General features: G+C 41.7%; 1 long non-coding RNA gene across 1 annotated transcript in view; it reads right to left on the bottom strand.

Annotated features, from left to right (window-relative positions):
* LOC132673580 (uncharacterized) overlaps positions 1-12,767 on the bottom strand; it is a 30,307-nt gene extending 17,540 nt beyond the window's left edge. The window contains exon 1 of the long non-coding RNA XR_009608113.3: positions 12,674-12,767. This is a non-coding gene — a long non-coding RNA (uncharacterized LOC132673580). The remainder of the gene's footprint in view (positions 1-12,673) is intronic.
* Positions 12,768-15,441: the final 2,674 nt, after the last annotated feature.

Raw genomic sequence — 15,441 nt, 5'->3', positions numbered from 1 at the left:
GAGGAACTTCTGCACAGCAAACAAGACAACAACAACAAAAAAGGCAACCTATGGAATGGGAGAAAATATTTGCAAATCACATATCCGATAAGAGGTTAATATCTGAAATATATTTTAAAAAGCTCATATAATTCGGGGAGCCTGGGTGGCTCAGTTGGTTAATCGTCCGACGTCAGCTCAGGTCATGATCTCAAGGCTCCTGGGTTGGAGCCCCGGTCGGGCTCTGGGCTGACAGCTCGGAGCCTGGAGCCTGCTTCCGATTCTGTCTCCCTCTCTCTCTCTCTGCCCCTCCCCCACTCGCGCTCTGTCTCCGCCTCAAAAATAAATAAATATTTAAAAAATTAGAAAAAAAAACACACACATACATTTCGATAGCAAGAAAATCCAACCCACTCAATTAAAAAATGGACAAAGGAGATGAATAGACATTTTTCCAAAGGAGATACACGCGTGGACAACACGTATGTAAAAAGGTGCTCAACATCGCAAATCATCAGGGAAATGCAAATCAAAACCACGATGAGCTATTACTTCACACCTGTTAGGATTGCTCCTATCAGGAAGACAAAAGAGGATGTAGAGGAATGGAACCCTTGTAAACCGTTGGTGGGTAGCTACACTCGTGCAGCCACTATGGAAAATACTACAGAGCTTTCTCAAGAATTGAAAAGTAGAAAACTACAGTAAGACCCAGCACTACCATCTCTGGGTATATATGCAAAGGGGACGACATTATCTCGAAGAGATGCCTGTGGTTCCATTGGCATAGCACGGTCATTCACAGCAGCCAAGAAATGGAAACAACCTAGTTGTCTGTGGATGGTTGCGTGGGTGGGGAAAACGTGATGTGTGCGTATGTATATAACGGAGTATCATCAGCCTGAAAAGAGAAGGAAATTCTGTGATTTGCAACAATGTGGATGAACGTGGAGGGTATTAACTCTAAACGAAATAAGCCAGACAGTGAAAGACTAATATGGCATGGTATCACTTATTTGTGGAACACACACACACACACACACACACACACACAAAGTTAGTTGTCAGGATGGGGGGGGAGGGGTCGAGGGAACAGAGAGGGCATGTTAAAAAGGTACAACCTTTTAGTAATAAGATGAATAAAGTCTGAGGATCTAATGCATAACAATGTGACTATATTGATAGCATGGTATTATATAATTGAAATTTGCCTAAACTAGAACTTAAATGTTCTTACCAAAAAAAAAAAAGAGTATATATGTGAGGTGATAGATATATTAACTAACTTGATGGTGGGAATCCTTTTACAATGTGTGTGTATGTAGGGGTGCCTGGGTGGCTCAGTCATTTAAGCCTCCGACTTCAGCTCAGGTCATGATCTCACAGTCCGTGAGTTCGAGCCCGCCTGGGGCTCTGTGCTGACAGCTCAGAGCCTGGAGCCCCCTTCAGATTCTGTGTCTCCCCCTCTCTCTGCCCCTCCCCTGCTCATGCTCTGTCTCTCTCTGTCTCAAAAATAAATAAAAAACATTAAAAAAATAAAAAAAAAATGTGTGCATATGTAAATATATATATATATATATATATATACACATGTATCTATCTCAAATCGTCACACTGCACACTTTAAATAGCTTACAGTTTTATTTGTCAATTAAACCCCAATCAAGCTGGGGAAAAATACGTTCCAGCTCCTCTATTCTTTGAATGATTTACAGTTGCTAATATTATGGCCTGGCTCAGGGTGCCTGTGTTTCTGCATAAAGTTTCTGTTAGTATCCCTATTATGTGATGAATTTAAGTGTCTTTCTGAGGGTGCTACAGAGGATTTACCATGCTCGGGACATTAGCAAGTGAAACAAACACACAAAAAATGCTTTCTTCTATTTACGAGGCCGAGTGAGAATGGACCGAAGGTTAAATCCAAACAACGCTTGGTTCCCTCAGTTTTGAAAACCTACTCGTTGCTTTGCTCTCATGAAATTCATTGTGTTCTCAAGAGCATGTATTGGCCCAGCAGGAATGAAATTTTTATGAGCTTCAATTATGAGGTCTCCAAAGCACATGTAGCTTGTAGTATGCTGCTATTCAGAAATTGCCCAATATTTTACTTTCTGTTGATTGGTGTGTATAAATGTGTATACGTTATATACCATATATGATATTATATATAGTACATATGGTATATATATTGTTGTATATGCATATGTATTCTATGCATGTAATCACAAGGAATTCTATGCTTTATTTATTAGATTGATGTGCCTGCTTTGTTTTTTTATAGATGACTTTATTATCTTTATAATAACTCTCGGAGATAAGTATTTAAGTTCTCACATGACAAATGAGAACACTAACTTATTCTATTTTGTCCTCGGATGTGCTGTAGAACATAATGTCATACTCGTGCTTCTGGTGGGCATGAGTTTCCAACAGCTTGTTGAAGCCGTATTTCTCCAGAATGGTTTTTGGATTTTCCCACCCTGGTCAGCAGTGCTGTTATGTCTTCCCATTAGCCCTGGCATCCTCTGGGACAAGAACTCAATGATTGTGTATTGCATGAATTAATGGATGATTATGTTTGGTTAAACAGAAGCACATAAAACAAGCAAATGAAATTGATGTCCCTTGAAACCCTACAATTAAAACCGGTAAAACAAACTGGGAAATCTATACCATTTCTGAGGTTTCTTTTGATTCCCCAAATGTAACCCCGTGGTAACAAAAGTCTTCGCCATGGAGCCAGTGAGCTAGAAATCTATGGCTAAAACTGCTTCACCCTCCACAGAAACCATCTTTTCCTAGGGGCACCCCAAAAGAGCCGGGCATCTCACAGCATAAATTCTCCTTTCAAATGCAAATAAGAACACCGGCAAACAAACACACTTGAAGCATCCGTGCATCTTTTTACAAAAACACACATTTCCAGAGCTCTGTGAAATACATTGATACCCCCTTCCTTTTCACACTTTGAGACTCAATGAATTTTCACCAATAATTTAGACATTATAAGGCCAAATAAATGAACTCTTAGAAGGTGATCCGAGGTAAATCTTGTGTTGCATATTCGTTTTAAGCTTGTATTCTACTTTAAAACTCTCAAGGTAAAGTATTTTCATACGTGAACTCATTAATCTCTTGTAAAGAAGGAGCAGAAGGCATGATCATCAAACAAGGCATAAAAAGTGGAGATCTAGTTTTTAAACAAATATATTGACTTTAAGCACGCTTTTTTAGAAAAGATACAGAGCTGCTTCTTAGACTCTTTTGGCAACAATCTACTAACGTTTTAGCTTATTCCAATGAAAATAGATGGTGCAGCAATATAAAAACAACAGTGCCATTAAAGTTAAATGGTTCTGAGCCTCACATTCCTACAATAATAATATTGGCCTTTTGCCTCTGTTATAGCAAATGTATTAAATATTCATGCTGATATTTATTTTCTAAATGTAAAATGGAATTAGGATAACAAATAAAGTCTACCATCTGGTGATAATATTGGTTATATATTATATATTTTTTGTTTCTTGGGCTTTTACATGTTTGATTCAAGGTAGGTTACTGAATAATGCATAAACATCTTTAAAAATGCATTTCAATAGTTGTGATTATAGTTGGTTGTCAGGTTCTCATCTTGAACTAATAACGTGCTGATTTTCTTTTGGTACGGAATAAAACTATGGAGAAGCTAGCCAGTAAAAACCTAATCGGTGTTGAGTCAAAGTGTTTTTCTGATACAGATTCTCAATCAGTGAGTTCATTTTGTAGAAGAAAATCACAACAATATTCTGTATAAACGTTACATTTCCTGAAGTATCTCCCTAGGACAGTTTGTGTGCGTGTGATTGGAAGTAATCTCGATATAATCTAACAGCGTGAGAAATAGGCTCTATTTGCAAATCTCCCAATAACTAACTGATGTAAAGCTATGGAAGACAACATATCTGTTTGCTCTAGCTGTGCCTTTTTGAAGGGATCATTTTTATCTCTCTACTCATCATGAACTGGTACACATGTACTTATACTTTGAGGCTAAATAGATACTAAAGATTTACCTTCTTAGGGCTTTTTTAAGTAGTAACTGTCCATAATATTGCCACATTCATTCTGGGTTCTGATTCTGAGTTCGGAAGATTCAGAAATTTGACTCGAAAAACCTTACTGTGACTTTTCATGTTTGGTGGAAAACTGCCTTTAATCAAGCAGATCCACTGAAGATTGATTGATAATGCAAAATCCCATTTTATTAATTTTGAATGAGAAACATAACCACAAATTAGACTCAGGACTGGCTACATAACGGGGAGGGCCCATTACAAAATGAAAATATAGGACCCCTTTGCTCAGAATGATTAAGAATTTCAAGACAGCAATGGCAGGGCATTAAACGAAGCGCCAGGCTCTTCTAAGAGCAAAGACCTTGTATAACTGCACGGGTCGCGTGCCCATGAAGCTGGCCCTAATTAAACTCATATATCTGCCAAAGATTGCTTGAAAGTACAGAATTAGAGTTAAAGGATTTGGACACACACCTGTATTCCTGAGAACACTGGCTGGATTGGTCTTTCCAACCTTAGCCAAGTAGAATGGAAACACATTAGCACTTCCTACGGCTGACTCAACTTCATTTAGCTCATTGCTCTTTTGTTGTAAGACAGGAGCTTTCTTCGTCATGTTATAGTCCAGTAGAGCTGCTAAGAGTTTTTGCAAAATATCCTATCTGTTTAATTGGATTCAGTAGATGACCTCGTCGAATCAACTATACTTGAGGTTTTTTTTTTTTTAATTTGTAAAATCATTGCTGTTATTGGGTTTGAAAATTATATTTTTAATATGAAGTTTATTGTCATATTGGTTTCCATACAACACCCAGTGCTCAGCCCAAAGGGGGCCTTCCTCGATGCCCATCACCCACCTTCCCCCCCCCTCCCACCCCCCATCAACCCTCAGTTTATTCTCAGTTTTCAAGACTCTCTTCTGGTTTGGGTCCCTCCTTCTCTAACTTTTTTTTCCCTTCCCCTCCCCCATGGTCTTCTGTTAAGTTTCTCAGGATCCACATAAGAGTGAAAACATATGGTACTTGTCTTTCTCTGTATGACTTATTTCACTTAGCATCACACTCTCCAGTTCCATCCATGTTGCTACAAAAGGCCATATTTCATTCTTTCTCACTGCCAAGTAGTATTCCATTGTGTATATAAACCACAATTTCTTTATCCATTTGTCAGTTGATGGACATTTAGGCTCTTTCCATAATTTGGCTATTGTTGACAGTGCTGCTATGAACATTGGGGTACAAGTGCCCCTATGCATCAGCACTCCTGTATCCCTTGGGTAAATTCCTAGCAGTGCTATTGCTGGGTCATAGGGTATCCAATGGAAAAAAGACAGTGTCTTTAACAAATGGTGCTGGGAGAACTGGATGGCACCATGCAGAAGAATGAAACTACACCATTCACAAAATAAACTCAAAATGGATAAAGGATCTGAATGTGAGACAGGAAACCATCAAAATCCTAGAGGAGAAAGCAGGAAAAAACCTCTCTGACCTCAGCCGCAGCAATTTCTTACTTAACACATCTCCAGAGGCAAGGAAATTGAAAGCAAAAATGAACCATTGGGACCTCATGAAGATAAAAAGCTTCTGCACTGCAAAGGAAACAATCAACAAAACTAAAAGGCAACCGGCGGAATGGGAAAAGATATTTGCAAATGACATATCAGACAAAGGGCTAGTATCCAAAATCTATAAAGAACTCACCAAACTCCACACCTGAAAAACATATAATCCAGTGAAGAAATGGGCAGAAGGCATGAATAGACACTTCTCTAAAGAAGACATCCAGATGGCCAACAGGCACATGAAAAGATGCTCAGCATCACTCCTCATCAGGGAAATACAAATCAAAACCATACTGAGATATCACCGCACGCCAGTCAGAGTGGCTAAAATGAACAAATCAGGAGACTATAGATGCTGGCGAGGATGTGGAGAAATGGGAACCCTCTTGCACTGTTGGTGGGAATGCAAACTGGTGCAGCCGCTCTGGAAAACAGTGTGGAGGTTCCTCAAAAAATTAAAAATAGATCAACTATACTTTCAAAACATATCTTGGTGAGCCTTGTATTTTTTTATTTCTTACCTATGTGATTTATTTTTCTTGAGTTTTTATTCAAATTCATTAGTTAACATACAGTGTAATATTAGTTTCGGGTGTGTGATATTAGCGATTCGACATTGCATTGTATTGTACACATTGTGAGCTGGTTTTTAGTAGTTTCTATTTCACAGGGGGACCTTTCTTAGCTCCGTTCCTGGACTTTGAAGAAATTTATAACAATCATCTGCACCCTCTAGGCTCTATTCATTCATTCAACACATCTTTATTGAGTGTCTACTATATAAATGATAGGTGTCATAGTGTTTACTATTACAGAACATATATAACATCACGTTATATGAATCATATACATTCAACACATGCTATTTAAGATATGATATTCTGAGAATTGACCCATATATTTGTCTGTTATGTGACTCAGGACACATTTATTTACATTAACAAGCCCAACTCAAATTATCCTAAAAATTAAATAAATATATGATTGATAGATACATAGATATATAAAGTGGTTTCAACTGGCTGGATTGTAAAATACACAGTGTCATGAGGACGTCTCCCTCTTCTCCTCTTCATCACCTTCCTCCTTCTCTCCATCCTCTCTGTCTCTTTCTTTCCATTATCCCACTTCCTGTGAGTTGGCTTTATTGTCAAGTAGGATCCCTCCATGTGGTGAAAAAAAAAGAAATAGACTCAAATACCCCTGAGCTCTCATGTCAGAGGAGAGAACATCTCCCTTATTTGAGCATCCAAAATGATTCTTCCAAAATACTTTGATTGGCCTTATCTTGGTCGTATCACATGCCTACCTTGACCCACTAACTCTGTCACGGGGCCTGGAACAGTTATTAATCATCTGTGAGAACGTTGAGTCCCACTGGGAAATGGAGGGGGGGACTTGTAAAAGGAAAAGGGAGGCCTTTTGTTACCACAAAAGAAAGAGGAGAGTCTGTGCAGGTAAAAATATATGTCTCCTCCAGCTTTACACAATAGGACTCGGTAGTTAAATGTAGAGAGCGCTTGACATTTAAAGTCTGGAGTAAGGGATGTGCCACTGAAACCTGTTTTCCTTGGAAATGTGACTGTCATTGTGATTTCCAAGGTAAAGCAGGAAGCCGATAGAACTACTGGTTCCACAGTTCTTAGAGGAAAAACTAAAAAGTTTACAAGGCACAATAATCAAGCTATAGATTTTGTCCAATTTTGTTGCATATATAAAAAGATGCCATTTAATTTTTTGAACTTGGTCAAAATGTTTAACCCTTAGGACTTGGATTTCCCAGCTTATAAAATGGGAGGAATCCTCTGATTTTGCAGGCTTTCATCCAAGACAAAGAAATTATGGCGGCCGGCAATTCCACGTCTGAAGCTATGCCTCGGGTTTTAATACTCCCAGGAGTTGCATTAACTCTGAAATCTAAATGGACCAAGCTTTTCTCACCTCTTCTGATTCCCAGTGAGGAATGCCAAGAAGCATTTGCATTGTTGCACACCCATCGGAGCGAATTCTTTGCAGAATTAATATTTCAAAGTACTTGGAGATTATTTTCTTAAACTCTACCTTCTGGAGGGAGGCAATAGTATCATTACCTAATGCGATGGGACTTGGCTAGAGATGAACAGCTCATAAACGGAACTGTACACAGGCAATATAATCATCAGTCCCACCATAATTTCATTTCTGCTTCCCTTCACGTAACACAAGGTAGGATGACCACATGAAAGCTGTGGTGTTCCACCCAGAGGAAAGCTGTGTTCTTTTCAGCCTCAAGTCCTACCTTCTCTCTCCACCCACACTCACATCTCCAGAGCCTGAGTCTGACATCTCCAGAGTCTCACCCATGTGACAACACATCGGAGAAACGTTGTTCTTGTGTGTATTCTTTACGTGTGGAGTGATGGGACCCTCCAGCTTGTCTCCCAAACTCCTCGGTTGCATCAGGGGCCACTTCTGGGAGCTCTGGTGACGGTTGATGCTCAGCCCTTCCAAACAGAGAAAGGGCGGCATGCTTCCTCCTGAAGCTTCGTGGCGATGCTTAAACAGGTCCCACTAAGTATCTATAATTTTCAGGAGACACGACGGTCACAAAAACCTTGAGATCAGTGAGTCACCGAATCCCTAAGAAATCATAAAATGACAGCAACACAACAATCAGAGCGGCACCGGAAGATCCTGGCAGACACAGCACGTTTTGATGAGCATCATGGTCACTTTCAGCGTGGACTGAGCGCTATATTCTTAGTGCGGACTCTCAGCCAAGGAGGTGTTTGGGGACCTGGGTTTCTGAGTCACAGGTGACGTGGAAGCATCGGACTGATGGAAAGGGCTACCTGGGGAACCAGCAGGCAGCACCAGGCCCTTAACGGACAACCAAGCCATTCTCCACGCGTGGATTTGTCCCAGACATGACACCAAGGTAAAACAAGAGAGAGGGAACTTGTATCATGTGTCTTTTTCTTTTTCTTCTTGTTTAGGCGGTAGAGAGGGGAGAAGAGGAAGGTTAAATAAATGATACAGGCTCCAATTCCAGAAACAAACTAAGGAAAACCAAAAACAGCCAGCTCCCTAAATAGAGTGGAAGGACTGTCTGCAGTGAGGGACCCTGGAGGATACATCTGCCACGGAATCTACCAATCCTCTCAAAACTTTTTGTTTGCTCCCTTAATGGATCCTGCCAACACTTTTTTTTTAATGTTTATTATTTATTTTAGAGAGAGAGAGACAGAGAGAGAGAGAGAGAGAGAGAGAGAGGAGTGGCAGAGGGGCAGAGTGAGAGAGGGAGACACAGAATCCGAAACAGGCTCCAGGGTCTGTGCTGACAGCACAGAGCCCACGTGGGGCTCGAACCCATAAATTGGGAGATCATGACCTGAGCCAAAGTCCAACACTTAACCAACTGAGCCACCCAGGCGCCCCTCACTTTTTTTTTTAAGTTTATCTTATTTCCCGACGTGTCCAACTCAAAAATCCTTTCTATGCTGCAAATTCAGACTCTGCCTTCCATTAATACTTTCCCCCCTCTCCTTACTCCTTCATTCAAATAACCTACACCTAGGCCAGCTGTCCTAGAAGCCCTGGCGGGCAGGGATGTAGGAGAAACTGAGATAGACACTCTCTCTCACTGCCAGTCACAGGCTGTGAAACTCTGGACAACTCTTTCACTCTGAGCCTCACTTTTCCCATCTGTAAAATGGAAGAATACTTGCTTCAGAATGTTCCCTCACGCCCAGAGCACTCTACACAGTCCGTTCTAGCTCATCCCTACCTCTGCCTCGCAAATTCTCTTCTAGGCCAGTCTCTCTCATTCTGCATCTTTAGGGAGATCTGCCCATATCAACTTGAGAAGTTACTCCCCTCTCCTTCAAAACAGCCCCTTTGTTTCATGAGCACAGTTTGTGACTATCTTATGTCATTTTATCAATTTATGCATCTATTTTATTTTAACTTTTGTGGGGAGGAGGTGTTATTGTGTCTCTCCTACTAGACTGTCAGTCCCATTCACAAGGCCAGGGACTATTTCTAGTCTTTCAACACCCTCGCAGAGGACCGAGTACTTGAGACCTGAAAGTCTCAATAAACATTTTGTTTGCAGGGCGCCTAGGTTGCTCAGTCTGTTGAGCGGCTGACTTTGGCTCAGGTCACGATCTTACGGTTTGTGGGTTCCGGCCCCATGTCGGACTCTGTGCTGACAGCTCAGAGCCTGGAGCCTGCTTAGGATTCTGTGGGATCCCTCTCTCTCTCTGCACTTCCCCCACTCAATCTCTCTCTCTCTCTCTCTCTCTCTGTCTCTCAAAAATAAATAAAACATTAAAAAAATGGAGCTCCTGGGTGGCTCAGTAGGTTGAGCGTCCAACTTGGGCTCAAGTCATGATCTCACAGCTCATGAGTTCAAGCCCCTGTGCTGATGGCTCAGAGCCTGGAGCCTGCTTCAGATTCTCTGTCTCTCTCTGTCTCTCTCTCTCTCTCTCTGCCCCTCCCCCACTCGCATTCTGTCTGTCTGAATGTCTCTCAAAATAAATAAACATTAAATTTTTTTTTAATTAAACAAAATTTTATTTGCCCTCCAGTAGCATGTATGGAAATAAACTGAGACCACCTCCCGTCTCCAAATTAGAACAAATAGATTCTATTTATTCAGACTGTGCTACAGCTGAGGAGTCAGCCACCATTACTTGTGGGGTGATGCGGTAAGGGGAATATGGTAAGTTTTAGGGTAAAAAAAAAAGGAAGATGCTAGTATGCTCTTATTGAAGGTTGTTAGCAGGAGGAATCTGGAGGCAGCCTCTCTAAAAGCAGGGCTTTTAATGATCGGTTTGGGAAGTATATTTGGCTTTCCCTGGCTGGCCCTGAATTAGAAGCGGGGGCAAAAAAATGTAGGAGTTGGCAGTCACTGACCAAGTCCTGTTGTGCTGAACCAATCGCTAACCCAGTACACAACTCCCACTTTCAGACAAAGTAAGGAGAGAATACATTAATTAGCTCAAAATAAACTGTTAATCGGGGCGTCTGGGTGGCTCAGTCAGTTATGCGTCCTGTGTTGGCTCAGGTCATGATCTCACAGCCCATGAGTTCGAACCCCTCATCAGGCTCTCTGCTGTCAGCATGGAGCCTGCTCTGGATCCTCTGTCCCCCTCTCTCTGCCCCTCCGCCACTGGTGTGCATGCTCTCTCTCAAGAATAAACATTTTAAAAAAGGGGGAAAAAACGGAGCAAGTCATTTAAGTAAGTTCTGAAAAAAATAAAATAAATAAATAAGTAAACCGTTAACATATGACAGTATCTTGAGCCACACCCATTTCAAAGATAACTGCATTTATTAGAGCTACTGAGAACTCAAACAAGTGGATGGATACAAACACCAGCAAGGGGACAATGTCGGTGGGCAGAATATTGCATCGGTTATCCTATTCCAGTTATACTGCAGGAACAGCTCTGCCTAGTTTTTCTCTTTAAAAGGTACATATAATAAAATGTTAAATTTTTTCAAAGATATTAAGTTCATAAAGGAGAACAACAAGAAGACTCTTCCATCTGGATTTTAGAGAGAGCAAGAAAAAGAGAGCACGAGTGGGGGAAAGGGGCTGAGAGGGAGAGAGAGAGAGAGAGAGAGAGAGAATCTTTTTTTTTTTTTTTAACGTTTATTTATTTTTGACACAGAGAGAGACAGAGCATGAACCGGGGAGGGTCAGAGAGAGGGAGACACAGAATTGAAACAGGCTCCAGGCTCTGAGCGGTCAGCACAGAGCCCAACGCGGGGCTCGAACTCACAGACCGCGAGATCATGACCTGAGCCAAAGTCGGCCGCTTAACCAACTGAGCCACCCAGGCGCCCCAGAGAGAGAGAATCTTAAGCAGGGTCCACACTCAGCATGGAGCCCGATGTGGGATTTGATCCCAGGCCTCTGAGATCATGACCTGAGCCAAAGTCAAGAGTCAGGTGTTCAACCGACTGAGCCACCCAGGTACCCCCAGTAAAAAGACTTTGGATGCCCATGCATTAATGACTAGACGCCATGGACATTTGGGCCTCTGAAGTTCCTTTGCCCGAGTTGCTTTGCTCTTGTCTTCCCTGCTCTAGACCCTGACCTTCAAGATGAGCTCCCAGAGCTGTCCTCCTCCGGGCAGTTATTGCCAAGAATAGGCTCACAGCCCTCCCACTGTCCAAATTCGTAAGTCTCTTATCTGTGTCAGTCAGCTCTTAGTGACACTTTGCAGCGGGCATTTCTTAGGCTGGCGTTCTCACTTACCAACTAAATTGGAAGTTTCTGTCACTTTTGTATATCTACCAGGGCAACTATAATACATACACACTCAATTCGCTCAGCTGTATAAACACTTTCTTTCACCATCGATAAAAGTAGGCAAACAATAGACATTAAAATTTCAAAAAAAGAAGTAAGAGTATTCTACCCTGGGTGTGGGGATAGAGTTACATGTATTTAGTGATGTGGGCTCCAGATTAGGCTTTGTGGTTCAGACCTAAACTTGATCGTATTCACAAATATCTGCTCTTAAGCAAATTAAAAAAAAAAATTTAATGTTTATTCATTTTTGAGAGACAGAGAGAGACAGAGTATGAGCAGGGGAGGGGCAGAGAGAGAGGGAGACACAGAATCTGAAGCAGGCTCCCAGCTCTGAGCCATCAGCACAGAGCCCGACGCGGGGCTCAAACTCACAAACTGCGAGATCATGACCTGAGCCCAAGTTGGACACTCAACCGCCTGAGCCAACCAGGTGCCCCTACTCTTAAGCAAATTTTTAACAGATGTCTAAGCTTTGGCTCTCTCCTTTATAAAATGAGGATGATATATGTCTTCTATAGAACATGTTGTATATAAGTATGGGGGAAGCAATGATAGTTCATTCAGGTGATCAATCATTATTTTTTATTATATTACTGAAAACTAACCTAAAATTACATGTTAAGACTTATTAGAATCTACAAAATGCATATACTTCTAAAAGTCAGGTTGTTATGAATGTGTTTGCATTGGTTTTGAAGAAGTTTTAATTGACATGAAGTTTAAATCTATGAAATATATGGAGAATGAATTAGTAATATGATCACTTACTTCAGTTGAGTGTCAGACCAGAAGAATTATGGTCCAGTTGAAAAAAAGAAAAATAACATACATATGTGTGTATTTCATTAGCATACAAAAAACTAGGCGTGTGACAGTGAAGAAGTATCCTTTCCCTTTATGACCATCTCAGACAATATACTCATCAACTGATCGGATGTTAGTTTAGTTAAGAGAATAAGGGCCACTATGATGGAGCATAGAGCCCTGAACTTGGAATTGGAACTCAGGATTCAAGATCTACCATTTGCTAACTGGGGGTAAACCACATATATTCATTAGAATTTTTACCTCATTTACGGCACCTGCGTGGCTGAGTTGGTTAAGGGTCTGACTCTTGGTTTCGGCTCAGGTCTTGACCTCACGCTTTGTGAGTTCAAGACCCATGTCAGGCTCTGCTCTGACAGTGCTGAGCCTGCTTAGGAGCCTCTCTCTCCCCTCTCTCTCTCTGCCTCTCTCCTGCTCATGCTGTCTCTCGCTCTCTCAATAAATAAATACATAAACTTTGAAATAAAGAAAGAAACACATAAATAAAATCTTACCTCATTTGTAAAATGCAGGTACGATATTTAACTTAGGATTAATAAAACACAAATGTGAAGGGACTTGTGTTTCTGGCCATGACTGGCAAGCTTATAACAAACCCATATAGCACCAAGGATAACTGGAAAAGTCAGGTAGGATAGGTAAATCAAATCTGTGTGGAGACATTGGAAACGTGCCTAGGATTTGGGGGCTAAGATCCCAGGAAGAAATGATAGCCATTAAGATAAGCTGAACGTACACATCCTTCTTTTTCCTTTTGGGGCATTTGTTCATCTTCGATGGAAGTGATTTTGAAGCCAGGCAGAAGATGGCTGCCAGGAGGCAGAGAGGGCAGTGGAGCTTTTGAAAATATCACAGGGCCGGAAGACAAAAACTGGAGTTCAGGCCAATGAGGTGTCAAGGGTTTGAGGAAACAAGATCACGGAAGATAAAGAAGCATAGAGAAATGAGCCTGACATTCTTCGTACACCCCATTCAGCATTTGCCAATTCCTTATTGAGCGGTGTCAGAGGTTAAGAAGCTAAGTAAAAAGCAGCTGAAGAGGAGAAGGGAGTTTTTGGCAATCTCACAGCATTTGGGTAAACAAAAACTGGAATTTAGGACTGCCAAGGAAAAGAGGTTCTAGAAAGCACTCCAGTCTTTCAGTCGGGACTGTTGGCAAGCTCTCCTCCAGGAACTGGAGGTGAAAAGTAGACCAAGACTTGACTAGACTCCAAACCTCGGTTGGGTCCCACATTTTCTGGTCGGATTGAGGGAAACTCCCCTTACCTAGCTGCAGGATGGGGTCACTCTTCACCGCAGGGAAAGCATCATGCAGACTCTATCATACTCGCCATAAACAATACTTGCCATTCAATGGAAATCACAGTAAATAACAATAAATAGCACCCCCAAACCAAAAGGCAACGGAGTCACAAATGAACTGGATGCCGGGTGCTCAGACCTCGACCTGAAATTGATTTAAATGAACCACTTCAATAAAATAGATGGCGAAATGCAAATTTCAGGAGATCAGAGATCTGTGTTCAATATTCAATAAAAAAAAAATGTCCAGGCCAATCAAGAGATAGGATAATGTGACTGAAACTAAGGGGAACAAGGACAATAAAACGGGCTCGGGTGGTGCAGATGTTCGAGGTAGCAGACAGGACATTAAATAGCTATTCATATTTTCAAGGAAATTACAAAAAAGATGGACAAAATAGATAAAAGTAAGAATTCGAACAGAACAATTGCTTATGAAAGTATTTGCTATTTCATATGAGATTACTATCTTTGGAATAAGCCACCCTTCCCCTCTACTAGTCAGCAAAGGTGCAGGCTTATTATTTCTCTTCAGTCAAGAAGCCATTTGAGGCCATTTTTGCAAAGTTAAGGCTCAGCCAACCTCTGGCTGCCTGTGTGTTTGGCACAGAGCCCTCCGGATCAGGTGACTGGGACCCATCTCACACGACTCCAGAATTTAGCAAAGGCGTTGAGGGAGAACGTGACCGTGTGTTGGCCGCCCTTCCAGTCCCCACTTTTGTCTTTCCATCTTTAGAGAACCACAGAACGTCTTCCTTGTTTGTCATTTCCCAGTTCTCTTCCCAGGACAGATCCTGGATCCTCAACCTCTTGTCCACACCAAGAACCTTCAGTTCCTCTGGGAACAAAAGCAGCCACGCATGATACACTCGCATTTTCTGCCTTCTCCCCCCTCTGGAATCTTAGCCTTTCTGGTTTCTGTTGTTTCAGTGGCTCTCTGATACTTTTAAACAAATAATTCTTTTTCAATGTTTATTTATTTGAGAGAGAGAGAGAGAGCGAGCACACAAGCGGGGAAGGGCAGAGAGAAACACACACACACACACACAGAATCCAAAACAGGCTCCAGGCTCTGAGCTGTCAGCACAGAACCAGACACGGGGCTCCAACCCGTGAACTGCAAGATCATGACCTGAGCCGAAATCAGTTGCTCAACCAACGGAGCCACCCAGGCACCCCAAGAACAGTTTCAAGTTTTAATGTGTGTGGGTCCCGTTCCCGGGCTCGGAGGGAAGCTATACTTCAACATTTACCAAGGTCAAAATGACCCGGCAGAATGTCAAAACATGGGCTCAATTTCTGCCCCAAGCACACGTTGTACATCGGCTTCATTAATGAAAGTAACCAAAAGAAGAGCATTTGGAACACACACACACACACACACACACACACACACACACACAATAGGA

The sequence above is a fragment of the Panthera onca genome, chromosome C1 (genome assembly GCF_046562875.1).
Source record: "Panthera onca isolate mPanOnc1 chromosome C1, mPanOnc1 haplotype 2, whole genome shotgun sequence".
Taxonomy (NCBI): Eukaryota; Metazoa; Chordata; class Mammalia; order Carnivora; family Felidae; genus Panthera; species Panthera onca.
The sequence above is the reverse complement of the archived record's forward strand: the minus strand, read 5'-3'. Positions and strand labels throughout refer to the sequence as shown.